This window comes from Pleurodeles waltl, chromosome 7 (assembly GCF_031143425.1).
Source record: "Pleurodeles waltl isolate 20211129_DDA chromosome 7, aPleWal1.hap1.20221129, whole genome shotgun sequence".
Taxonomy (NCBI): domain Eukaryota; kingdom Metazoa; phylum Chordata; class Amphibia; order Caudata; family Salamandridae; genus Pleurodeles; species Pleurodeles waltl.
The window spans coordinates 1,342,929,113-1,342,954,973 of record NC_090446.1 but is presented as its reverse complement, the minus strand read 5'-3'; positions in this window follow the sequence as shown (position 1 = coordinate 1,342,954,973).

Below are 25,861 nucleotides of genomic sequence, written 5' to 3'. Positions count from 1 at the left end.
TGCCATCCATGTACTAGCCAATTTGCTAAGGCATGCATAAAAAGTGTCAATTAATTTACCTTCTCTCTTGTAAACTTGGCGTAGTTTAAATTGTTTGAAATCTGGATTCAGTTGTGGATCAAAATGAGTGTTGAGGGCCTTCACCGCTGCATCATAGTCGTTTGCTGCACTCATTGGGGAGGTTATCAGACAACTTAGAAATGTCTTTGTCTGTGTAGTGCACTAACAGGGATAGTTTGACTGCTCCACCATTTTCACTGGTGCCTTTGAAGTCATTGTCAAGCCTCCCCACCCATGTTATCTATCTAGGTGTCGCCGTGACACAGTCAACTACCTCACGGAAGGGTTGCAAAACACCTACCAGCGCATGCTGGTGGAGTATTTGCTCCTGCTGTGGGCCTTACGGGGTGCTGCATTAGCGTCATCTGCCTTTATATTGTCATCCGACTGGGTGGGCACTCCACTCCCTCAAGCACTTTGGAGCTTGCTAATGTACCCTTTTAAGTATTGACAACTGCTGGGTTATGGCTGTTGATTAATGTTCATTGCTCCCTCTTGACATATGGAGACAGATTTACGGTGTTTTACCTTTATGCCTCTGTTTGACTTGCAGGATATGCTTCACTAATCCCAGTGATTGGTCTTTTGTCTATGTGTTCTGTCTTTCTTCCAGTAAATGGATCTACTTTTGAATTTCTTTTTTTTTGGGGGGTCGGGGGCACTACACGGCACCAGCCAGGCAGTAGCTACTGGGGTTCTCTTCTGGCATGCATATGTGGCCCTCATGCACCTGGGCCACAGAGTTTGTGAGGTAATGCTCTTTGTACTTAAGCTTTGTGCTTAAAGCATGTAAGTCTGTTTCCGCTTGTTTGCACATGAGCTCTTGTCAAGAGCTTGTCACTCTTGCACACACGTGTGAGCTCACTGTTAATAAATGCATGACTTGTAATTGTTTAAGTGTGTATTCTTCTGTATTATATTCTATGTTCATGCTCACTACCAAAGGAGTTTTTCTACCGCTGCCTCTGCAGTCGGTTGAGGCACAGAGGAGTGGGAGTGGGAGGCTACAAATATAGGCTTCTTTGCATAAATAAACGTTACCAACTTTTGTACTTACCAGCATGGACTTCCTTCCTTCAGTGCATTGCTGGCAATGTTGTTGAGTGATCTAAGGCCGCCGATTAGTTGCAGGCCAGAATCGTTGGGCAATCTTGGTGTTCGGGCCTTGCGTGGTCTGCCATGGCAGTTGGGACGTGGCCACACTTCCTATGGTGGATCTTCACCATAGTGCGCTGTTGGCCAATGCTGATAGCTGGTACCCAGGAACAGTGAATCTGCGGTGGAGTCCTGGAGATGGAATTCAGACATGCAGACAGCTGGCTGCCTGTCATGCGGCACCTCGCAATTACCCCACCCAAGGGAAGGTGGAGACGCAGCAAACACAGCAGCACTCAGCTGTGGAAACGATTGACGAGCACGACTACTTGCTTTGTATCAACTGTGTGGGGGAAAACATGTGGTGAGTTCTTGTTGCCAGAGTGCAGGTGGTGGCCTGGTCACACCTATGGTCTGTATCGCTTAGCGCTCATGCAGGACAGAGGATACCTTACACAGTATTACACTGGTCTACAACCACTTTATTATATGGCCTCTTGCCACTCTGGCCAGAGCATGTAGAACATGTGCATCTGGCGTAGTGAGCTATCACAGAAGGGTATGGTTGCTCACTACATTGATGTCACTGAAAGTCTCTGCATCTTTTTCCCCTTTATCTAAGTGATTCTTCCTGTTACTGTGACGAGAACCAAAGAATTTGCAAGCTGCATCAAATTGAGATCCCCTCTGGACCCTTGCCCAGGGTAGAATCTCTCACTTGCCCCTATCCCAACTTGCTCGGCCATTTCTGACCTGTGCAATGCCTCTCTGGCTTACGCCTCGGCTTCTGTTGCGTAGACGCCGGCTATGGTTATCCCTTTGTTTAAGATGTATTTTGCGGTCACCATGATTCTAAATTAACTATCATCAATATAAACGTGAAATTGGGTTATACAACCAATATGTTTTTTTTTTTACTTTTTCCCTTTATGAACCTTATATCTTACACTAGAAAACATAGGGCATCATTACGACCCTGGCGGCCGGCGGTAAGCTGGCGGTAACACCGCCAACAGGCTGGGGGTGTTCCACCAGCTATTATGACCGTGGCGCAATGGCCAATGCCATACAGCCGGCCCCTCCATTATACTGCCAGGCTTCTGCCTGGCGGTCCTAATCCCCAGGGCAGCGGTGCCAGCACCGCTGCCCTGGGGATTATGAGTCCCCGACCGCCAGCCTGGCTCAGCGGTAAACACTGCCATAGAAAGGCTGGCAGTAAGGGGGACTTGGGGTGCCCCTGAGGTCCTCTGCACTGCCGATGTATTTGGCATGGGCAGTGCAGGGACCCCCAGGCACAGCCCCATTGCGCATTTCACTGCTCGAATTTCGGGCAGTGAAATGCGCAACGAGTGCTACTCCACCCACTGCACATCAACATTGCCGCCGGCTCTATTACGAGCCGGCTGCAATGTTGATGTGACTTTTCCACTGGGCCAGCGGACGGTAACATTGTCCAAATAGGAAGCCAGATATACCGCCAGCAGTATACTGGCGGTATACTGGCGCCTGCAGCTTCGGCGGTCTTTGCCAAAGGCCGACGAAGCTGTAATGAGGGCCATAGTGTAGTTTTATTCCCATAAAAAACATTCTAGTTGAGTCACAAATTACAAGGTGACATTGTGCCATTTAAATATATAATTAGGTCAGGTATTGATCATTTCAACATCAACTACACAAATTACAGGTCTCGAACAGTTACCCATTGTGACTGCAGTAATATTAGTACCTCTCCCAGCTCAAGAATGAGGACACCATGCTAGAACTGAGTTATATTGGTTGCAATGGGCGTGAGTCCTGCACAAGTAATTATTCCATGACTTTCTCTTCACTAAGAACCAAGTACTGTACTGTAGCACTTGACTGTCTCAAGGTAGTGAAGCAGAACAGTTTAACGCCTACTAAGGGGTGGTGTGGGCTAGTACTACCAGCTCGCTGGTATGCAACAACACTACTAAACAAATTGTTGTTCCAACCTGTGATTTTTCTTACAAAAAAGAAAAGTACTTTTTCACACACAGACTACTAAATACTATGCATTAATTACAAATATCTATTTACAAATACTACCTTTTGTGATAGAACAGTTGCCCCCCTAGCATGCCTTAACCATAAAGCACAGTACTCCTATGCATATATATAGATATGATATTTTAAGGTACCTTTAGAAAAAGTCATGTCTACGGGCTTTGTCAAATTGCCACCAGAATTGTAAATATAGAAATATGGCGTTTAAAGTAATTGGAAACCACATTAATAACATTCTCTGAAGCTCCAGAAGTACTTTAAAGCATTGAAAAGCATCTCCTGGGGGGCATTATCACAACCCCTAGGAAACATAGGACACCAACTTTACTAATGTGTTCTGTTGGGGGGGTGGGCTGTTTCATTTCCAGCAGCCCCCGCAGTGTGCCCCCAAACTGTGGGTGGTGCTCATGTCCTCTCTGGGGCACCACAAAAGCAAATATACACATTTTCCAGGCCTCGCAGGGGCTTATTGGGCGTTGCATGAATGCGGCAGTGAGCTCTCTGCCATTTTACAAAACAAAGCTTTTCCTTTTTCTCTTTAAAAGATGTGGTCTCACTCCATTTTTTCATTATTTCAAAGGGCCTGGTGCCCCCACCCCCTTGATGGGGCACATGATGTGTGAGAAGGCTGGGTGCTGCGCAGGAATCCCACTCTTGTGCAGCTCAGTTCGGTTCCCCTATCCCTGGTAAGCTTGGGCAGGAAGATGGCAGTTTGCTCCCTGCTCCCCACCGACACAGGCAGGGAGAGGGACACCGCCTCACCCCTGGAGTGTGGTGCCACTATTCTTCTGTTGTCCCAGGCAGATCGGGTCCCCGAGGATAATTCCTGTTCGTCTGAACTTTTGTGGGATGGAGTGCCCTTGGGCGATAGTGGCTCTTGATAGGGACCCCACTCATGCTCCCAACCCATTAAAAGTGAATAATGAATGTTGCCCAGACCCTTTGGGGGCTTTGAAGAATCTGTAGTGGAGTGGTATGCACTTCGTTTCCCACCTGGTTTCACTAGGGGAGTGGAAATTCCTGCTCTTTCTCTCCTGCCTCATAGGGCCGATTTGCTTGAAAAAGGTGTTGTTTTATTTTGGTCGTGACCTCTAGCCATCAGCAGCATTTTTGCCAGGGCTCCTGGCTTTACCCTAGATCCTAGAACTCGATTTCATGCCCCTGCTGGAGAACCTGTCCTCTGTCTGGGTTTGTTGCCCCTGCCTGCACCTGGGGGCCTCTTCAACAGCCCATCAGCACCCCTCCAGCAGAGTACCCTCCCTGCCACACTCCCAGCCCTGTTAGCTTTCTTACAGAACACCTATGTGTCACTAATGGAGTCAATGGCCACCTTTCTACTCATGCGGGTCACCCAGCTGCAAGACCAGTCCACAAAACATCCAGTGGAACCTTCTGGGATTTCCCCACACAGGTCCATCCCTATACTGTCTCTCAGAAAGTATAAGGGGAATCCTCCCCAGTTCCTAGGTGCCAGTTGCAGTCAAAGTCCTTAAGACCATCCTTGTAGTGGATCCAAGTGGCTTCTTCTTTCGGCAGGGCATTGCTTCAGCATTGTCACTCCCACGTCCAGTGAGTTCTGAAGTGTTTCTCACTTGTATATGGGTTTTTAAGTGGGGGTGTAAAGTTCTGTAAGGAAGTCACCTCTGCCCAGTTCAAGGGTTGCTCATTATTATTCCGCCCCTAACACAATCCTTTTACACAGCATTCTGGGACATTTATAGATAATGGTTTTAATTGGTCCATGAACAGACTTCCCCCAAGAGCTTCTGCCGCACCCCCCGCTGACACAGCTACCTGCTCCCTTTCCACCAAAACATCAAATGTGAGCCTAGTCTGTGTTTGGCTCCAGAGGTCTGACCTTCCTCCTTTGTTTCTGTGAGTTTAGGCTTACCCAAGCCAGGTCCATTGTGAAGAGTTAATCAGCACATGAAGATTTATTCCCTCTTCTTTTCCCAGGAACTTGGCCAAACACTTCAAATGGCTCCATTGTGTGGGAATGCCTTTGATCTAATTTAATTTGGCTGGGGGAGAGGATTGGGGGACAAAGGCATGGATTTGATTATGAGCCAGTGAAATATGACAATTCTTCAAGTGCCATAAGGAGTACAGATTTGTACTCTGTACCTATTTACCGTAAACTTTATACTGGGCCGGTATCTCTACGTCCAAGTATGTCTAAACTGTGTAGTACCTTCTGGGCACAGAGTTCTCCCATAAGGTGTAATGCAGTGAGTACACACCCTTTTCAGTAATCATTACAGATGTACCACAGGTGTGCCCCCTTACATTATAATTCCTACACCAATCCCTGATGGGGCTCTTCTTCATCAGACTGTCTGAGCGCACATAATGGGCTGAGCTAGATGGTAGTGTCACATGCCCAGACTGCACACATTTGTGTATATGTTTGCTCACTTGTTCAGATGTGACTACCCAGAGACTCTTATTCTAGCTATGCAACAGCTGTCCTTATCTTAAAAGGCAGACACTAGCAGTTAGCAGTTATTCCATTTCCACAGAATTTAATCTGAGATATGCTCAGTTGGTTAGACTCACTCACTGTAAAAGTCCACAACAGGGTAGTCAGAGATTGAAAAATCAGAGGAGACTAAATGGGTAGAACCCATTACCTACAGACAGGTATCCTAGAATTTGATGAGGAATGGGGAATAAGCCAAAAGAATGGGGCGGTGTAAGTGTGGAGTAGTAAAGAAGTACGAGGAAATGAAGGAAAGACTTTGGAATGCGACCCAAGGCTGTGAATGGAAACTCTGGTCATGGTGAAGGATGAGAAAAGTGGGAATTATGCTGAGATCTAATGTATAGTAAATACGAGGATAAAATAGGTATGGCTTGCTAATTGTAAGAAGAATGTAGAGTTGTAAATTGGGGAGGGCAAAGCATATAGCCTCAAAGAGGCCTCCTGTGATGAGATAAGCCTCTCCATGTCCCCTATATTGCCCCTGTGTCTACAGCTGTGACAATCATGTATGCCAATTAAAGGGGCCCCCAACAGTCATTAGCCCCTATGTTGTGTCACATGTCTGCCCCAAAAACATGCCTGGATATTTGCAGAGTACCCAAATATGTTAGTTCTTCCACAGTTTTGAAGGGCTCCATTCTGGTCACCAGGCAGGTGGCCTATTCTCCTATATTGGAGGAGGGTTGCACCATTTGTTAGTGCATTCTTTTTCAGTGCCTTCTTAGGAAATACAATGAGAAAAGAAACACTAGAACCGAAAAATATGGGGATATTGGAGATTTTACCCTATCATTCTTCATCACATACCTCCATATTCAACATCCACTGGATGGTAGGCAGATGTCATAGGCCCAATCGCTGTGTGATCTTCCTGGGTCCTAAACAGTGTGCCTTCTACCACAGACCTCATGAGGCAGCTTCAATGGCATTAATGAGTGTTCTTCTGGGTTTGTTAAACATGCACTCTCATCCTCCAAATGGAAGCAGCTGTAGGTCACATTACTGCAGTTGAACTCTCAACCTGCAGATATAACATGACCATAATATTGACTACCAAAACATTGTCAGGGTAAGTGTAGGTTTATTATATTAACTGGGGTGTGACAATATTATTGTCACGATACAGCTGTGCTCAAACACCAACAGAGGCTATAATGACAGCTTTGGCCAAGCTGGGATGATAATGTTACATTATCCATATTTGCATTTTTCTGAATAGTGCCTCTAAATACTGCCACAGATATAGTGAATATACCAACTCTGGACCTTTTTGTTTGTTCTGCAAAAACCCAAGAGTGGCTTTGTTGTGTTGCTGATTGTTAGAAATGGGGTCTATCGTTGGCAGTCAGTTTACACCCTGTCCAAGTAGGGACCCTCACTCTAGTCAGGGTAAGGAAGATAAATAGCTCAGATAACCCCTGTTCACCCCCTTGGTAGCTTGGCACAAGCAGTCAAGCTTATCTCAGAGGCAACATGTAAAGTATTTGTTCAAACACACACAGTAACAAAGTGAAAACACCACAAAGGTATTCCACACTAGTTTAAAAAAATAACCAATATTTATCTAAATCAAACAAGACCAAAATGACAAATATACAACATACACAAGCAAAGATATGAATTTGTAAGGTAAAAAGAGTCTTAATCCATACAAATCAATGGATGCATTGTTTTAGCACAAAGTACCTGGCATGCGTCAAAAATAAACCTGCACGGGCAAGCGTGCATCGGAAAAGTAAGCAATGCGTCGATTCCTTACTCGCATGTTAGGCCGTGTGTCGATTTGTTCTCTGCCAGGCAAGAGAGGTGTTGATTCTTTCCTCGCAGGGAAAAGATGCATCGATTTCTGGACAAGAAGCCTCAGGTCGGTGCGTTGATGATGCAGGTTTTGATGCCCAGGGACGATGCATGGAAAATCCGGACGCACAGCAGCGATGAATCCACGCTGAGTTGGTGATGCGTCAATTTTCCAGCCGCTGGGCAGGTGCTGTGTCAGTTTTTCTGCTGCTCGGCTCCAGTGCGTGGATTTTCACCTTGGATTCACCAGCTTCTCCTTTCAAGGGCCCAGGGACTGGATGTGACACCACATGACAGGGTAGAGGTCTCAGCAAGAGAGCCCAGGTGCTGGCAGATGAAGTCTTTGATGTCCCTCAGACAGGGGGCAAACTCAGTCCAAGCCCTTAGAAAAACTTTACAAGCAGGTTTCCAGAAAGCAAAGTCCAGTTCTTTTCCTCTTCAGGCAAAAGCAGCAGCAGCAGGCCTGCACAGCAAAGTAACACACAGGGTGGCAGGTCCTCCTCAAGCATCAAGCTCTTCTCCTTGGCAGAGGTTCCTTTTGATCCAGAAGTAATCTAAAAATCTGGGGTTTTGGGTCCTCTACTTATAGTCATTTCTGCCTTTGAAGTAGGCAAACTTCAAAGGAATGTCTCTGTTGTTCACAAGATCCTGCCTTTCCCAGGCCTGGCCCCAGACACACATCAGGGGGTTGGAGACTGCATTGTGTGAGGACAGGCACAGCCCTTTCAGGTGCAGGTGTCAGCTCCTCCCTCCCCACTCTAGCCCAGGAGACTCATCAGGATATACAGGACACTCCTCAGCTCCCTTTGTGTTACTGTCTAGAGGGAATTCACAAACAGCAGCAGCAGGCCTGCACAGCAAAGTAACACACAGGGTGGCAGGTCCTCCTCAAGCATCAAGCTCTTCTCCTTGGCAGAGGTTCCTTTTGATCCAGAAGTAATCTAAAAATCTGGGGTTTTGGGTCCACTACTTATAGTCATTTCTGCCTTTGAAGTAGGCAAACTTCAAAGGAATGTCTCTGTTGTTCACAAGATCCTGCCTTTCCCAGGCCTGGCCCCAGACACACATCAGGGGGTTGGAGACTGCATTGTGTGAGGACAGGCACAGCCCTTTCAGGTGCAAGTGTCAGCTCCTCCCTCCCCACTCTAGCCCAGGAGACTCATCAGGATATGCAGGACACTCCTCAGCTCCCTTTGTGTTACTGTCTAGAGGGAATTCACAAACAGCCCAACTGTCAGTCTGACAGAGACGTGGATTCCACAGACAGGCAGAGGCACAGAATGGTTAAGCAAGAAAATGCCCACTTTCTAAAAGTGGCATTTTCAAACAGATAATCTAAAAAACAACTTTACCAAAAGATGCATTTTTAAATTGTGAGTTCAGAGACCCCAAACTCCATATCTCTATCTGCTTCCAACAGAAAACCGCAGTAAAAAGATATTTAAAGGCAGTCCCCATGTTAACCTATGGGAGATAGACCTTGCAATAGTGAAAAAGTAATTTAGCAGTGTTTCACTAGCAGGACATGTAAAACACACCAGTATATGTCCTACCTTTAAAATACACTGCACCCTGCCGATGGGCTACCTAGGGCCTACCTTAGGGTGACTTACATGTAGTAAAAGGGAAGGTTTGGCAAGGTCGAATTGACAGTGCAAAACTGCACATACAGACACTGGCTGTGATAGGTCTGAGACAAGTTTACTGGGCTACCCATGTGGGTGGCACAATCAGTGCTGCAGGCCCACTATTAGCATTTGATTTATAGTCCCTGGGCACTCATAGTGCACTTTACTAAGGACTTACCAGTAAATCAAATGTGCCAATCATGGAAAACCAATTACCAATATCTATTAGATAGAGAGCACTTGCACTTTAACACTGGTTAGCAGTGGTAAAGTGCCCAGAGTGTCTAAACCAGCAAAAACAAATTACAGGCACAGGGTCCAAACACAGGAGGTCAGAAGCAAAAAGTTCTGGGAAACCACACTAAGAGCTGCCAGGTCTAACACTGATCCTAATTGTTTTTTTTTCTATGGTGCTTCCTGCATTATACACTACCTGCATTCCCTGGTAAGTAGAGGATCATTAGAATGTTCCCTTTTTTCCATGGGTGTCCCTTGCAACAAGCTCAAAACCAGTAGAAAAGTTGTCTTTTTCTCTGGTATGTATTTTTTCAACACAGAGGGATGAATCCTTATAGATGCAATAATTTCCAAACTGAATGAGAATTCTTGAGTCTTCTCCTGGGATATGACGCATTTGATTAATGCATTTCCATGGCATTTGCTGTTTGAATTGCATTAGTTAGCATTTTGGCTTTAGGGCTTGCAGGAGTTACTGTTGGTCTTCAGAGATGGTCCAAAGGTTTCCACCTCTGATATTACATGTCACTGGTACATCCCTCACAACACAACTTTCGTTAAGAAGCGAACCAATTTTTTTTTATTAAGGAGTCAATATTTCTCCCTCTGTAATGCCTCTGACTGGAGTAGTATGCTACAGTCAGAGTAGTTTATTCCAGGATACGCCCCACTCTCGCTCATTGTAAGGTGTGGGGTGAGTCTGTATTACCTTAGCTTACTAACAGACATTAAATAGTCATACAAGGCCATATGAATGGAATCGCTATAAAAAGGCATATCAGTGGAAGAAGTGTGTGATTAAAATAACATATAGCGTAACAAACAAATTAGGGGTGGGAGTAACTGGCGTAACTCTTCATAATTACGGCACAATTACTCATAATTATGTGTAACTGTGTGAGGATTTAGCACTATTTGGTTACTGCAAAATGCACCCTGGCGTCCAAAAAGGGCCGGGGAATGCATTTTGAGTTAAGAAACTAGCAATAAATGTTACACGACAGGAGACAGGAACAGAAGTAGTCGGGAGTTACTCGCTCTAGGTTTGTTTGTCCTGTGCTCCTGTGGTAAGATTTTTGTCCCAAATTACTCTTAATTACTCACACTGGATGAAACTACTCCAATTACTCCGGTATAATTAAAATGTTGCCCACCTATTTAAAATAACATAATAAATGGCATAAGGTGGGTATGTGAAACAAATATTCCATATCAGCTCCAGCTCTCTTCTTTCACTAAATTCACATGTTTTCTCTTTTTTACGGCTCAGGGTTACCTGTAAAGGGAGATGGCATTCTACATGTGTGTGTATCTGCAATGGTGATGGGCCAACAAGAGTCTAGCTTGGTACCAGTAAGTTTCTATGGTCATGAGAGAAGGGAACGTCACAAACAATATCCTCTGAGTTTTTGTGATTTGATGCTGCGTGGACTGATGAATCAGAAGAGATGGCGTTTGCTTGGAGGGCAGTAAGGAACCAGTTATAATCTTGGGATGATTAGTCAGAACTCTAAAGGATACCTTTTAGGAGGAACTGTATGCCCCTTCTCCCTTGCCTTGAGATACCAGACAGTCTTCATTTTTATAACAAGTACTGGATATGACAATAAGTATGGCTTTATGAATGAAAATGCCTTTGGTGTCAATGATGAATTTAGGCACTCAAGATGTCATCATAAATCCATACTGTCACTCATCTTTAGACTCTGCATCCATTCATCTAGTCACTCATAACTGCATTCAGTACACAAGAGAGGGAAAGCCTTACTGCTGGTGAACACTTAGGGGGTCATTCTGACGCTAAAATGACGGAAGCACCGCCAACAGGCTGGCGGTGCTTCCCTGCCCATTCCGACCGCGGCTGTAAAGCCGCGGTCGGAAAACCGGGTCCGGCGGTTTCCTGCCGGATTAGCCCCGGCTGGGCTAATCCTCCATGGCGGCGCTGCAAGCAGCGCCGCAATGGGGATTCCGACCCCCTTCCCGCCACCCTGTTTCTGGCGGTTTTCACCGCCATGAGCAGGATGGCGGGAACGGGTGTCATGGGGCCCCTGGGGGCCCCTGCTCTGCCCATGCCACTGGCATGGGCAGTGCAGGGGCCCCCTAACAGGGCCCCAGGGAGATTTTCACTGTCTGCATTGCAGACAGTGAAAATCGCGACGGGTGCAACTGCACCCGTCGCACCCCTGCAACTCCGCCGGCTCCATTCGGAGCCGGCTTCATTGTTGCAGGGCCTTTCCCGCTGGGCCGGCGGGCGCTCCTTTGACGGGTGCCCGCCGGCCCAGCGGGAAAGTCAGAATGGCCTCCCCGGTCTTCTGACCGCGGAGCGGCCATTTGGCGGTTCCCGCCAGGCGGGCGGCGTCTGCCGCCCGCCAGGGTCAGAATGACCCTCTTAATGCTTTAAGAGGTCAAGTTAACTGCTCTGTATATATACCAAAATGGAAAAGGATCTTCACCCAGGTGAAACAGTGCGACCCTTGCCTCACCTGGATATATTAGTAGGCTCCGCACCCACTGCACCTGCATGCTTCATCATTGGATCCTCACCCTCTGCACCTAATGTGAGTGGGTAGGCTCAATGCAGTTTGTAAGCAAAGCTCTTACTAAGAACCTAGGTGCAAGTTAAAAAAGCCTTCAGGATCCTAATTCTTGTTTATTAATATGATCCTTTAGCTGGGATAAAAACATTGTAATGAACAATGGATGCAATGACCCCTAACATCAATAGTTCAGTGAGGTGAACATGTTTCAGCCTGTTACAAGTGCCAGATAGGGTCAGTAGGCTTTCTTCCGGACCAACTAAATCTGTAGTATTTCTACAGATTGGAGTGAATACCAGCTCCTAATGATGGTTTACACAGTGTGCTAAACATTAAGCATGCAATCATTCAGACCATATAGGACCTTTTCCATTTAATGGTCCCTGAAATAGAAAACACAAAAGCATTTTGTTACGGTGTGACTAACACCCCTATTCATGTAACTGTCTCATGCTTGTGCACACTTAAGTTATTGTGTGCAGAACATGTCATGCAGACACGCAGGATTACTCCCAAACAACAGACGCAACATATACGCACACATGAAAACACACATAAAGATAAAATAAATAGCCAGTAGTGTTGAACATGCACGTGCTAGTGTATTTCAGACCACATGTCATGACTATGACACCTACAGAACTCCCAAAAATTCAGGTTCCATGAGGTAGCGGGGATGGGGTGATCCCTTTCATCACACTATATGCGAATAGAAAACACAATGTTTGTCCATTGTTTCATAAAAATGACTCAATTATGCTGTTACCCCCAGCATTTACTACACAAAGGGACATTGTCTTCCCTTGCACCTATTCTGGTCCCTACCCTGGGTCGGGCAGTCTTTTATGTCGAGGGAGGAAGTAAGTCGGGAGTCATGTGACTGGAGTCACATGGCCCCTGTAAGGAGGGGTAGTTGGTAATCAGCCAGTTGTAATATGAAAACATATTCCGCTTGGAAGTGCCTTAATCTTATGAATATACCCCCATATTATCAGAGGCTAAAAGTATATTTAAAAAAAAGATGCTACTCCTCCCAAGCATTAGGAGATGCTGGTGTGCGGAAGTGCTGGGAAATGTAGTGCCACCTCCAAATTGCCCTAAGATCTTAAACGGAAGAGTCAGGCGAAGGACTCCAAACTGACCTATTGGTGAAAAAGGAGTCACATGTGGGAGGGAAGATGGGAAGTGTAGTCCCATCTCCCAGTATATGTGATCTTGTAAATCAATGAGGAACAGTGCACAGAAACAGGAAAGGGGGAGGAAAAAGTCTCATTTTAGGGGCGAAAATCAGAAGTATTATATAGAAAATTATATGAAAAAATGGATTTGTGATGCAGTGATGTGAGTAATATTGTGAAACTATACAACTATGTACACACCTAGTGTCAGATAGTCTACATTCATTAGTGTAACCTACTGGATAGTGAGCTGTAATTTTTTTTTTTTTTTTTTTGCTGCAGCACATTCCACCAGGGGATGTTGTCATTCAGTCCCTTTTTTGTGTGGATAATTTATGAATCCAGCACTGTTCCTTCTCAAATAGAATTCTTTCCAGTTTCCTTGTCTCCACTGTGACATGTTTCAGAACAACCCACTTAAGGTCTTTTATGGAGTATCCAGTGGTGATGTAGAGTTCCGCCATTTCAGTGGTATTCTGTCTACACCAGATGTTGCTTCTGTGTTGACAGATTCTTGTGCTGATTTTACGAGTCGTCATGCCTATATAGCTGAGTTTGCATGGACAGGTTATCAGGTATGTTACCTGTTTAGTGTTGGAATTTGTGTGTCTTCGTAATTGCCAAGGAGTGTGTAAACCCAGATCTATTTCTTTCATTGGTGTGGTCAAGTGGCTAATGCTGCAGTGCCCACATGTGTAATACCCTGTTACTCCTGGAAGGCTTAGTGCACTGTGAATTGTATTCTCTGATTTCCAAATGGCTCTTAGTCTGGTGTGGCAAGTATATCCCGCAGGTTTTTGGCTCTTTTGTTAGAAAAGAGGGGATAGTTCCACTGGCTAGGCCTTGTTTTTAGAATGTGCCAATTGCACTTAATAATCTTTTTGACGCAGTCTGAGGTGATGTTGTATGTGGTGGCACATACCAGAGGAGGTTCTGTTTTTTCTCTTGTTGGTGTCTCAGGTACTGCATCTCGGTTCTGGTTTCTCACACGTTTCTTTGTCTTCTGAATGATTTCTCAGGATAGTTTTGTGCCCTGAGTTTGTCTGACAGATAGTCTGCTTGTTGTTTAAAGTTTAAAGTCATCTAGAACAGTGGTTCCCAACCTTTAGACTCCTGAGACCCCCATGAATCACTTCTGGAAGCCGGAGACCTTCAAGCAATTTGTACAATTTAAATTTTAAACATTAAAACAACTCACAAAAAGTGCACAAACAAGTACACACCAAATAAACAATCGAATTACTAAAGATATAGGCCCTCATGATGTCTTTGGTGGTCTTTTCCTTAGACCGCCAAAGTCATGCCCGCCACATGACCGCCAGTGTTGGTGGTCTTCAGACCGCCATTTTATGGCTGCTGGCTGCTCTCCGACCACTATTTTGTGGGAAAGCCGCCAGCAGCCATACTGGCGGTCGGCAGTCTAATGGAGCTTGCTCCGTCGCCACCGCCACATCACAACAACACTGCCCGCCGTATTACTACATTGTAGACGACGTGGCAGTGTTGTGTTGGCAGGGCACTGGCGGCGGAGCAAGCTCCACGGACCCCGTTCTCTCCCGGGCGACCACTGTGACCACCAGGTAAGGTGATCAGCAGACAGGGGAGTGGGGGTGTTGAGTGTTGTGTGCGATAATGAAGTGTGTGTGTGTGAATGGAGGAGGGGTTGGGGAGGTGTTGTGTGTGTTTGTGTGCATGTGTGTGCAAGTGTCTGTGTGCCTGTGTAACTGCGTGTATGCGGGGGTGGGGAGGAGTGTCGTGGCCATGTGTGCATGTGTGTGAGAATGAGGGAGCGTGGATGTGTGTGTGTCTGTATGTATGTGTGGTGTGTGTATGCATGTATGCGAGTGTGGTGTGTGCATGCGTGGATGGAGGGGGCAGGGGGCACAGTACAGGGGTGGGGGTACAGATTGGGGATGGGGGAGGGGGCATCGCTGCTTGGGGAGGTGGGGGCTTCTGATGGGGTCAGGGGTGGGGGGCTCGTACATGGAGGGGGGTTGGGGTGTCCTGTAGTCGCAACAGGAATGAGTATTCTTGTAACCAGTATCCTTACCGCCAGGGATTTCGTGGCGGGGCTGCCACCACGGAATCCCTGATGGTAAGGATCCTGAAAATACCGCAGGCGGTGTTAGATGGACCACCGGGTCAAAGATGATCAACCTTCTGCCAGGCGGTCCTACTCCCTGGATGTACAGGGGGTGAACTGGGTGCAATGCAGCCAGTTTACTACCGTTGTCATAATTTGGCGGTCCTGTCAGGGTCATAATGACCCCCATCATTATTTTATATTGACAAAAATCTAAAACATTTTAATGGGAAGGCTGACGCTGGATCTCGACGACTAACTTGTCAATGTTTGGTTTTATATAGGAAAGCTGAATTCTAAGGTCAGATTCTACATTTCCCTAGTGATTTCTGTTTTTATTTTTTACGTACATAAGATCTGAGAAAGCTTTCTTCACATAAATATGTGGTGAGAAAAAGAAGTAAAACCATAAGGGCCTCTGATCTCTCCATAGCCTCTCTGTCCCATGTAATTCATATGTTTTATAGCACCTATCATACCAGTGTAGGGTGTCGGAGCACTTTACAGGGGACTACAAGGTGTAGGATTCACATGTCATCCACATTGGTAGGCACTCTCTAAGAGCGCTTGGTCTGGAGAAACACAAACTCCTGTTTAAGAAAATAACACAGTGGTTAGCATTGACTTTAATAATAAGAATGTATTTCTACACCAGTATATCTTTTTAGCAGCATAAGGAAAATGAAAGACCGGGGAAAAACATAACTTTCTAATTTGTGCCATGCAGTTTGCATGCACCTCTTTGATGGCATTTCATATCTCACTGTGCCAGATTACCATTGTAACTTATGAACTGCACAGTAATAAAAGAATATATGTGACAAAAGCAATAACACACTGTGCTATTGACATAAAATACTGTTCTTTGCGTGATATACTTTATTTGCAGCAGGCATATTAACCATCTGCGCTATTGTAGATGAGTCAAAACTGCCACTAGACAAAACTCTCATCTTTCTCCAGCAAGTACATTCACCACCAGAGTTATCTTGGCGCAAGGAACTTTGCAATGCTTTTAATACTGCTTCACAAGCAAAGTAATAAATATAAAAGCCTGCATGTGTTTCAAGAGGCCCCAGCTAGAGAAGTGCTTTCCTGTCTGCCCAAGCCTGTGGATACCCTGGGAATGTGTCACGAACCCAGAGGGGGGGGAGGTCGCGGACCACAGGTTGGGAACCACTGGTTTAGACAGCTACAGTTCCGGCAGAGGAATTGGCATAGGGAAGATTTCCCCGCAGTGGACATGGATGAAAACTGTAAAAACGTAACATACTGTTCTTCGTAGGTTTCTGATGGATATTCGTTTGTATGGTCCCTCTCTCTGGGAAGATGTCCACATCCAGGAATGTAAGTGATTCTTTACTGATAGTATGTGTATCCTGGTTGTTGAGCCAAGTAATGTGTTGAGGGTAGTCTGTAAGTCCTTTCTGCATATCATAAGAATATAATCTATATAGCATTTCCAAGTACAGATGTTTTCTCCGGTACAGATTGGTTTCATGTAAGATGCTTCTCTTGTCTAGATTCTGTACATACAACCCTGCCACACTCAGGGCAAAGGCACTCCCCACTGAAGTACAGTGTGTTTGTAGAAAGAGGGTACCTTTGAATTCAAAGTAGTTTTTTTGTCAGAGCTAGTTGCCCACAGTCCATTACAAACTTTCTTGGGGTGGAATAGGTCCATTCTGCACTCTCAAGTTCCTTAATTACCTCTAGGGTTTCTTCCTTGGGGGAGGCTGGTGTACAGACTCTCTACATCTAAACTCATTAGGAGGTCTTGTTAGTCATCAAATTCAATGTTTCTGATATGGACCAAAATTCCCTTTGTATTTTTTATGTAGGTCTTTGTCTTCTGTAGTATTGGCTTTAGGAACAAGTCACAAAATTGTGGCAACTATTCCAAAAGGGAACCTATCCTTGACACAACTGGCCTGCCCGGAGATGGGTCATGATTTTTATGGACCTTTGGCAGAGTGTAAAAATATGGTATTACCGGATTGGTGTTTGTCAAAAAATTGCCAACATGCTTAGTGATCCACCCCTCACACTCTGCCTCCTCTACCTTGGATTAAATCTCTGATTTAAACGTAGGTGTAGGATCGACAACTAGTGTCTTGTAGTTATGTTCTTCTGCCAGTAGTCTAAGGCATTCTGCTCTGTAGGTCTGGGGGGACTGCAAACAATCCCATCGCCTTTATCAGCGGGTTTTGTAATGTCAGTGTCAGTTTGTAATTAATGTATAGCTTGTTTTTCTACATTACTTCAATTCTGAAATTTGTTTAAACTTTTAATGTCAATGCCTTCAATTTCTTTATATACTGCCTGTTCAAAAGTCACTAACTCAATTGGAGTGGTACGAGTAGGTGGGTAAAATGCTGACCTCTTTCTCAGGTGGGTGGAAGAGAGATCTTCTGTTATCTCCTGATCCCCAAAATGGGATCTCAGGCATAATTCGAGAAATAAATTGACCAATTCACAATGTAAATGGAACCTGTGAAAATTGGATGTGGGTAGAAAACCCAGGCCTTTATTTAGTACCTGGAGTTGTGTAGTCTGCCAGTGAGGTTGGTCACTGAAATATTTATGTGTTGGGGCCCTGTTGTACATTGGTCATTCCCCTTGTATGTATTCTGCATTCCTCTGGTGCCACTGTACCCCTTTTCTTCTCCCCCTGCAGCCCTGGCCCCTGGACAAAAAAGGCTGGTGTTGATCTTGCGGGAAAGGTGGGGGACCCATAGGGTTAAATGGTGGTCCCTGTTGCATCATGTTTTGGCCTTGTGGTTGAACAGGAGGCTGAAAGTAAAGTGGGGTTGGTGAGTAGTTATTGTAACTCTGCCAGGGTCATGCCAAAGGTCTAGTTCTGTTTCTTGTTTCTTATTTCAGGTTTCCATTTCTGTTCACTATCAATCCCCCATGTCTCTGACTCCATAGATGTGTCCGACAGATCTGTATTAGTGTCTCTCAAGCTGGTCTGCCAAGTATCTACACCCTACTGAGGGCAGCCCAAGTCAGATGGGGAGGCCACTTTGAACGTATGCCAGACATACGCCTCCCCAAGAGACTGTTCTATGGTGAACTGGTGGAAGGCAAACGCACACAAGGTGTGCAGACACAGTGCTTCAAGGACACACTGACAGTCTCTCTGAAGAGCTGTGGCATTGACCCAGGATCCTGGGAAACCCTAGCGCAAGGCAGCCTTGTCTATCAAAGCTGCATCAGCAAAGGCGCTACCTCCTATGAGCAGAGCAGGATTGCAGAGGTGCAAAAGAAGCGTGAGCTGCGCAAATCCATAGCCAACTCTTTGCCAACCAACGCAGCAGACCACTTGTGCCCGACGTTCGGCAGAGCTTTCCGAGTCCACATCGAACTGATCAGCCACAGCCGGACACACTGTACCCAGTCAACCTCCTCAATGTGATGTCGGACGAACAACAACAACTCTGGTGTGAAATAGGGATGAACCTTTGAGTATGAAAACTTTTGACATACTTTTGTAATTTCTAAATTTTAGACTGGGTGAGGTATTCTTCATATTTATTGGTTTCCTTGATAATTTCATTTAGTCCCTTCTTGAAGGCTGCCACTGTTGCTCTTAGTTCACCTTCGCTGGTTTGTATCTCAACTAGAATGGTCTCTGCTAATCTTTTGGCTGTTTTGATGATTAGGATTAGCCAGTCTCTTGTACAATGCCATGCAATTTGCACCCATTCTTTTCTAAAGGTGGTGTCACCAGCAGTAAGGCTTTCCCTCTCTTATATACTGATTATAACATTGAAGAGAGGCTGAGGGTGGCCACTGTCTAGCTTCTCCCCCACCCATTGTGTTTCTAAATAATAATTGCACTCATCCTATGACACAACTACAATAAAGCACTCACAAATTCATCAATGTATGCAAGATATATGAAAGGAAACCAAGTAGAAAAAATAAAACACACTGCTGTCTAAACACAGAGGGACTATGCCTCCAATGACATTTCATATAGTAGCAAGTGTTTGTCTTTCAGTGGTACTGTACATAGTCAGTCCTTGTTTTAAAGTTCCAACATGGTTATCACATTTAGAGCCAACATGATGGCCATCATAGAATGCCAAAACAATTATATTCTACGGACAACAGTATTTCACAATGGTCATCCGCTTTAGAGGAAGTGGCTATGCAGCATGTGAAATGAGTGACATGATAGTGGCCCATTTTTACTGCCAGGGTGAGCTGTCATATCCTTTTCAGAAAAATAAAAATAAAAAGAGAAGGAAAGAGCTAAAAAGGGGACTATACATGAGGACACTGAAATTGAAAGCTAAGGGATTAGCCAACCTATCCTGACACTGAAGCAAAGTAATTTTAATGTAGAAATTTCACAGGGCAAGATAACTAATAACTGACTTGGACTAAACCATTACTCCGCACTATTATGAATGGAATCAGATTGTAAATGACAATCAAACAGACCAAAAGCAGAAGAGGGCTACATTTGTGTCATTTAATGCTTTAATTTTATTACAAGGTCCTTGAAGACAAATATGCCTGTCGGGCCTTCTGAAGAGAGTCTAACAAGAATTATTCCAGTGCAAATCCTGTTTACCTAGGTTTTCTCAAGGGGTATGGAACACAAAAATACTTCAGTGAGCTCTCATGTAACAAATACCTGACAGCAGGTTTTAACATGGTTGAAAAAACAATCATTCTTAAAGGCATGTTGATTTTTAACGTGTTACATCACAAATAAATGAGGCCTACTCCCTTTGTCGTAAAAAGATCAGATCTATGGCATCTGAATGTAGATTTTCCTAGTGAATCAATCAGGCCTGCAGCTGCTACCTTTGGCTTGTCACTATAACCAACTCAAGCCTGCTGTATTGAGTTTAAGCGTTCCCACAAGGTAATCATCAGGCATGCAAAACAATATACAAAACATACATAAAATTACAAAAGTATATAACATTATAGTTGGAAAAGCATACACTATCTCTCCAAAGAGGGTCTAATAAGGATTCTCACAGTGCAAATCTTCCATGCCCATAGTTTGCAAAGGAAGGTTAGTAAGGGGGTAAGGGGTAAAAGCTCCCCAGGGGACACATACTGGTGGCTAACCACGCTAGGAACCTATAATCCAAAAACGATGGTTCACTTGAGAGTGAGCCATGGTTTTTGGAACTCCAGAGTGAACCAAAGTTTTTAGATTATATATTTACCCTGGTGCTTCGAGTTAATGGGTTGACCCCGTTATTTGTTGTTTTTCCATGCTAAAACCTCAGCATCTTTCTGGACAGCAAGCTAACCATGAAAACTCAGGTCAACTCCGTCTGCTCGTCCTGCTTCTTCATCCTCTGAATGTTTCATAAGATTGAAATGGCTACCCCAAAGCTACCAGACATACCATCACTCAGGCCCTCATCTTCAGTTGACTGGACTACGACCATGCTCTCTATGCAGGGATTGCTGCTGACCTCCGACAACAACTACAGACCATACGGAACACTGGCTCCCTGTACAGAAAAGATGCCAGTTCAAGCTCCTGACCCATGCATACATGGCCCTACACAACTGCGGACCTGTCTACTTGAAACATAGCCTGAACTTCCATAAGCCCGCCAGACACCTCCTCTCTGCATCCCCGTCTCTAACCTTCACTCCTGCATCCGACATAGCAGGTGCTGAGGTAGTTCCTTCTACCTAGCAGCAAAGACATGGAACAAGCTACCCTTTCATCTACGGACCTCCCCATCTCTTCCAGAGTTCTGAAAGTTCCTGAAGACCTGGCTATTTGGCTAATAATCTGGACCATGCCAGTGCCTGGATACCCTCATGGGTGACAAGTAGTGCTCTACAAATATACTGATTCAATCTAGTGATTGATTGAGTGAACACCAAAATCATTGCCTACTGCAGTAATCTGTGAGAGTTCATGTAACAAAATACTTATATATAAACTTAAATACAGAGTAATAACAATCTATGTTTAAATGCCTATTGACTTTTACACATAACTTTTCAAAATCAATATGTCATGCCCGGCTGCCTTTATCATAACATTTCATAATAAAAAATCAGGCCCATGTTCTTTATTACTAGTTTGTCACCGTAACCAACTTGGACATAGGGCCTCATTCCCACCCTGGTGGTCTCTGACCGCCCGGGCGGAGGGCAGCGGAAGCACCGCCAACAGGCTGGCGGTGCTTCCTGGGCTATTCTGACCGCGGCGGTAAAGCCGCGGTCAGAAAAGGGGAACCGGCGGTTTCCCGCCGGTTTTCCCCTGGCCCAGGGAATCCTCCATGGCGGCGCTGCTTGCAGCGCCGCCATGGGGATTCCGACCCCCTTCCCGCCAGCCTGTTTCTGGCGGTTTTCACCACCAGAACCAGGATGGCGGGAACGGGTGTCGTGGGGCCCCTGGGGGCCCCTGCACTGACCATGCCACTGGCATGGGCAGTGCAGGGGCCCTCTAACAGGGCCCCATACAGATTTTCACTGTCTGCTTTGCAGACAGTGAAAATCGCGACGGGTGCCACTGCACCTGTCGCACCCCTGCAACTCCGCCGGCTCCATTCGGAGCCGGCTTCCTCGTTGCAGGGGCTTTCCCGCTGGGCCGGCGGGCGGCCTTTTGGCGGTCGCCCGCCGGCCCAGCAGGAAAGTTGGAATGGCCGCTGCGGTCTTTTGACCGCGGGGCGGTCATTCGGCGGTAACCGCATGGCGGGCGGCAACCGCCGCCCGCCGCGGTCAGAATGACCGCCATAATGTGTTGGGCATAAGCTTCGCCACAAGACAACCATCAGGATTACCATAATAAAAAATACAAATATGTACAAAATTATGGTTAAAACAATATGAAATTCTTCTTAATAGAGCCGTTTAATGATTACTACTGTATAGTTCAAATCTTCTTTCCCCATGGTTTGTTCCGATGGGTCACCAACACCAAAAGCCTTGTCTATTACGGTAATCTGTGATGTTTCATGTAACAAAATACATGCTGACAGGCTTTAGCACAGTGTAATCATATTCCACCATTAAGAGCATATTAACTTTAAGAGGTGCTTTTTACAATGTGTAAGTCAGACATTCTGGCAGTGTCATAACATTTCATAATAAGCATGTCAAACCTATAAACTCTGACATACATTTTCAAATGAACTGATAAGGCCATAGCCTTTACTATCCATCATAAGCAACATGGGCCTATCCAAGTGCACCATAAACTGGCAACTATCATGCATACAGTTAGAAAATTACATATATGTAGAAAAATACAGTTTGGAAAACAATATACAAGCCTGTCAATGGGGCCTAACATGAATCATTACAGTGAAAACTTCTAAGGTGTGTCAGAGAAAGTGGCCAACACCATACCTCTTGTCTACTATGCTAATCTGTGAGTTTGCATGTCATAAAATTCCCGTTTATAGCCTGTAACAATATTTGACAACCAACTGTTAATAGTCAACCTGCTCAAACGTTTTTCACAGTAACAGACCTAGTAACGTAGCTAGGTCTACTTCCTATGTCAGAACCTTTCACAACAAGCAGATCAGACTGACTGCACCAGACATAGGGGGTCATTACAACTTTGGAGGAGGTGTTAATCCGTCCCAAATGTGACGGATATACCACCAGACGTATTACGAGTTCCATAGGATATAATGGACTCGTAATACGGCTGGTGGTATATCCGTCACTTTAGCGTCACTTTTGGGACGGATTAACACCTCCTCCAAAGTTGTAATAACCCCCATAGTTTTTCCTGGTATAACAGCCAGGCCATAGCTTGTCGCTATACTCAAGCTTTAGAGTAATTGTAGCTAATGGAGTACCAACTCAACTCAGGGCTGCTGTTTTGAAAGTAAGCTTTCTCAGATGACAACTACTAGGCACACAGTCATAAAAGTACAAAGGTATGCACAATTACAGTTGGCAAAGCAAAAATATTGTATCACCAAAGAGGTCCTAGCAAGGATTTTCACAGAGCAAATCACCAGAACATCTTCTACTACTGTTATCTGTGTGATTCCATGCAACAAAATCCTTCTGTGTAGGTTTTCATACAGAGAAATAAAATTCCACCCTCAAATGGACTGATGATTACATATGCTTTTCACAATTAATATGTCAGGCCTGCTCCCTTTATTGAAATGCTTCACAGTAAATAGATAAGGCCTATAGCCATAATCATTTGTTTGCCACCATATCCAACTCAGTCCTGCTGTATTAAGTGTACGCTTTGCCACAAACTAAAAAATGGGAACACACAACGTTGGCCCTATCAAATTCTGGCCTCAAACGAATCAACATATGAATGTAACCTTAGCTACTCTGTCAGTAGCAAGGGAGGAGATGTGGCCCAACTGTTAGAGGTGCTGACTTGGAACCTGAGGACCCTGCTTTGAATCCCCGCCTTGGTGCTTGGATCAATATCGTGTGATTCTGGGCAAGTCACATAATCTCCCTGTGCCTTAAAATGTGTGATGTATATGTGTAATCTCCCAGTTGATGAACACAATCTTGTAGATTGTCTCCCAACCCCCTGCAATGTACACTGCTCTGTTGCTTCATAGGTATGTTAATACTATGGTGGTCATTATGACCGCCAGGGTTAATGTGGCGATATCACAGCCAACAGGCTGGCAGTGAAGATTGCTACATTATGAGTGTGGCAGGTTGGCCGCTGCCAACCCGCCACATCTCCACCCATGCCGGTATGGCGGTATGAAACGCATGGCCGGAGATATTCATCTCTGCCCGGCGGTCCACAGAGGACCGCCGGCAGTATTATGAGCCGGCCTACCACCATGGTTTCCGCGGCGGTAGCTCTGCTATGAAAGCCATGGCGGTAGGGCCACCGGTAACAGGGAATTCATTCCCTATCACCGGTAGACAGCTACCCCCCCCTCCCAGCAAGCCCCTGACCCCACCACCCCCTTACAGTCACAGCTCCCCCCACCCGCCTACTCACATGACGCCACCCACCCCACCTACTTACATGACACTCCCTCCCTACATACATGCACAGACACCCACATGCACCATGCATTCACCTACACTTCCATACACGCATTGTCACACACACACACGCATACATACACGCATTCACTCACACATACTCACACGCATCCATTCATGCATTCACTCACACGCATTCAGGCACGCATTCACTCACACATACTCACACGCATTCAGGCATGCATACACACAAACATCCAAACACGCACACTCACAGGCATACACACTGACATGCAGACAGGCACCCACCTTAACATTCATACATGCATTCACTCACACGCATACAACCACGCATACACCACAGCACTCACAGTTGCATTCACACACGCACACACACACAGATATCACACACTTACAGACTACACAACCCACCCTACCACCCCCGCTCCCCTGTCAGACACCCGACTTACCTTGTCCAGCGAGGAGGCGTCCGGCAGGGAACGTGAAGGGGCTCTGCCACCGCCGTCAGCGCCCTGCCAGCAGGACACCGTCAGGCCGTCTTAATGGTCTTAATATGGCTGGCGCGTCCTACTGGCGGGGCGGTGCAGGTGGTAGCAACGCCAAAACGCCACCGTCCGCCATCATTGCTATTGCCGGATATCCTCCCAAAGTGTGGTGGAAATCCAGCAGTACCCATTATATGGCGGGTGGCACCCATCGATTTGGCCGTCTTGCTCAGAGACCGCCAAAGTCATAATGAGGGCTTATATCTTGGTAGTCAGACATTACATGAGTCAGTTTTGTCAACTTAAGCCTTTTACTTCAGATATCCTGGGGCCTTCGTACAGCTCACTTCCAAACTGGAACCAAGTATCCCTTTTAGCACTTGACTATCAGGGTAGCAATGCATAGCTGTCCAAGGCTGAATTAAGGAGGTGCTATGGGCTAGAAACTCAGAACTCAGCAATATAACAAATAATGCTCCATACATAAATACCCTAAAACAATCAATGCTCGTCAGTGCTTTTTATATAATAAAGGAAAAATACTTCAGTACACAGAAAACTACGTACATCACTACAAATATCTTCAAAATGGGTACTGAGTGAACACCCACTAAAGGGCCCAACAAACTGCATGGGACTAGACTATGTAGGTCTGTGGTAGGATGCCGTGTGCCGGGCCGAGAAGGAAGTACCCTGGGGCACTTCGCGGCTTGCGGAGTCTGTACAGGAACCTTCAAACCACCCGAGAACGGCGCAACAGATATCAAAATAAAGGAGGAACAGCGTAACGACAGAAGGGAAAAGAAGAGCGTGGAAGAGACGAAATCACGAGAAGACAGAGAAACGTAGAGGCAAGAAGACAGACGAAGTGCAGTCAGGAGACGGAGGGTCGCAAGTTCAAGAGGGAGAAGTGACACTCAGAGACAACGAGACTCGGCAGGCCAGAAGGGAATCGCCGGCAGGAGATGAAGTTACAGTAGACTCGGGGAACGGAGGAGGGAGAAGACGCACTGGAGACGGCCACTTTCTAGGAAGAACGTGGCCCGATCAGGTACGGGGGTTGTACTGGGGTTGGGGAGGTAATATGAAGAACAACACAGACAAAGCATGAAAGCACTTGGAGAATGAAAAGAGGGGGGGTGTACGAACGCAATAACAGGCACACAATCATTGAGTATACACCAAAAGAAGGCACGTGGTGAGAAGGGGTGGCATTTTCCTAACTAATGATAAGAAAACAGTTAAGAAAAACTAATCGACAGTATTGAGGCCTGAGAGAAAGAGAGAAAGAAAACCAAA